A 3,258-nucleotide genomic window follows, 5' to 3' on the forward strand; every position below is an offset into this window, starting at 1 on the left:
ATAACATAAAGAATGTCTAAATTTAACACAACCATATAACCATAGTTTCCGTTGACACACGTTTCTAAACGTATGTAAAACGCAGACTATTGAAGCTGAACCAAATAGATGAAGTTCTCTACCCTATTAGTACTGCAAAAGTCACTATCTTATGGAATTCATGTTGTTATACGTTTATTGTGATCATAGGATTGTAGATATTTTTATCAAAACATATTACATGTGATCACTGATGGTTAGTAAGTAGCATCTTAAGCTTTCTCTTTTCTCTCTTCCCTCACACCCATTCCCTATAACCCTTCTCTCTTTTTCTTTTCTTCTCATCCCTCTAACCTTAACCCTCTTTCCTCTTTTCTTTTTTTTCCCTCTACTCCCTCTCCCCTCTCACCCCATCCCCACGCAATCTTTCTCTTTTCCTCTCATCCCTCTAACCTTAACCCTCTTTTCTCTAACCTTTTCCTCCATCTATCTCCCCTCTCACCCCATTCCCACAATCCTTCTCTTTTCATCCATCCCTTTTCTCTCTAACCCTTTCTCTTTTCCCTCTTCTCCCTCGCCCCATTCCCCACAGCCTTTTCTCTTTTCTTTTCCCTCTTCTCCCTCTCATCCATTCCCCCCGAACCCTTTCTCCCATCTCTCTTTCCACTCTTCTTTCTCATCTCTCACACCCAATCCCACAACCCTTTCTCTTTCTTTTTTTCCTCTCTCAGTCTTTCCCCTCTCACACATTACCCATAATCTCTCTTTTTCTCTCTCAAAGCCATAACAAAACAGTAAACCATCCAGTAATGTCTGATACGATATTGGTCAAGTAATACACCATATGACTATAAAGTTGATTATGATTCTATATACATTTACCAGTACTAACGGAAATATCTATACCTGTATGTATATGAGGAATGATGTTTTGGGAGTATAGGGGTCTTGGGTCATTGATAATGCTTAATTAGGGTAGGCCTACATATGAGGGGCTAAAACTTTTATCTTTGTATGTAGTTTATTTATTGTTATTCACTATATGTTACAGTGGGTGTTACCCCCACTTTTCCTGTGAAATAAAAAAACATATCGTACACCTTCAAACTAATACACTCCAGATCACCCCCCCTGGATACAGTATTATATACCTATGAACCAATAATTACCATTAATCTACGTCTAAACTCAAGTAAGATGTTTCTGCTCTAACAGACTTCTAAGTGTTAGGGCTGTTTTTAGTTCAATATTGAAGTTTCAACATTGACATGTGAATCTTGCATATCAAGATGAAAATTGTTAATAAAAGATAAACCTTATTCTAGAACAAACTATTTGTCTATAGTATTTTATATCCATGTTTAACATCAATACTGTCATTTAGAAATCTTACCTATTTTTACCTAATAACTGTAACTTGTGACGATAATAATAATGGGTTTATTATTATAATCCAACCAAAATTCTAAAGTTCTACTAATAATATTGGTGAGTTGTTGCTATACATATGTTGTATATATGTAGTAAAAAGGAAATATTGATACATTTTCAGATATACATACATTTACTATTCGTGAACTTAGTGTGAAAACATTGTTTTTTTTGAAAAAACAGTTGAATTGTAACTTTTATAATCTAGCTAAGAAAAAGATTTGCGGTGTTCTGATATTTTTTATTTCGCAAGTAAGTGTACACGGTCATTATATTTTACCCATGTTACACATGAGTTTTAAAAGATGTTACAAATAACCAACATAACAAATAATAAGCAAAAAGTATTTTTATTATGATTACTTTTGGCTCAAATACATATACAATAATACAATAATACAATATTTACAATTATTAGTTACTCCAAAATGTGATGAGATCGGTCAGCGCATCATTTTTATCCCTATCTTTCCCAAATACATGATAATCTTGGATCTTTAATGAAATATCTTCAGCGTCTTTCAATTCGTGAATAAAGGCATCAGAGATCCCTTGGACCCTTGAATGGTTGGTAACAAACCCATGAGTTTCCAGCACACGCATGATTCCAGGGATAAATTTGTCATTCCATAGTCTTTTCACTATTTCTTTAAAATGGTTGTAGACATAATATCTCGGTAGTGAGCCAAGGCACTGGTGTTCGATCTGGCTGGGGTGGTCAATTTGACAACCGTAGCAGTCTTCTTTCATTTGGTCAATTATTACCACCTCCAGCAACTTTGCAATGCATACTTTTATAATATCGAGAAAGGACTCTTCGCACAATCCGTCCGGTTGATCAGGTTGATCCAGAGTCAGTGGTGAATCCACTGGAGAGGGTGGCAGAAACTCTGGCGATGCGCACGGCGTGGAGTAGAACACAGGTGATGGTGGTGGTGAAGGACCATGACACGCCAAGGCATAGTCTTCATAGTCTGACAGCGGTTTCACACTACGGCCCCGGGTGCGCACCCTGGGCCACTTGGCTGATGTTGTGGTAGTGTGAACGTTGCGTATCGTTCCCCGAAACGGATCCCCGTTCCGTTCCCGAAACCACCTCCGGAGGCAGTCTCGGATCCGAATCATGCGTCCTCGGAGACGGTACGCTGCAGTGTGAAAGCAAGCGTACTGTTTGACGGAAGTGGCCCGCTATTTGGAATAGGTGACGGTATATAAACTCGACAAAAACAGTCAACAAAAACACGTCGCAGATCAATCCACAGGGGTTCAACCATGGCCGGATCCCGCGGGTTAATTTCATCATTAAATTATAAAATGAACCCGCGGGATGATGAAAGATTTAGTATCATCCCGCGGGTTAATTTTATCATTAAATGACCAAATGAACCCGCGGGATGATGCGCTAAAACCCGCAATATTTATAAATAAAACTTATTTATTTATTTATATAAAACATTACATACAGAAATAGAATGAGAGCGCGAGATAGAAAGAGAGGCCGTGTCATGGCCATATAATGACAGCAACAATATATATATATATATAATAGTATATCTTGTGGATATCTTGTGGAGTTTCAACTACTATGCATCCCAGAAATATATAGCTTATAAGGCTTTGTAATTTGAAATTTGTAAGTAAATATGGTAACTCATTTGTAGGCCTACGTAGGTTTATGGTTTCCCATGGACTATAGCCGTTTCACTCATGATGCAATTTCTCTTTCATAACAGATACATACATGTGCCAGATAATCCCCACACAAAGAGAGTAAAAAAAGAAAAGATGTTACTTTATTTAGTAAGACATGAGAAACAGTACATGGAAGTACAATTCACAATACAAGGT

Source organism: Gymnoscopelus microlampas (genome assembly GCF_963454915.1).
Source record: "Gymnoscopelus microlampas genome assembly, chromosome: 23".
In the NCBI taxonomy this organism is placed as follows: domain Eukaryota; kingdom Metazoa; phylum Chordata; class Actinopteri; order Myctophiformes; family Myctophidae; genus Gymnoscopelus; species Gymnoscopelus microlampas.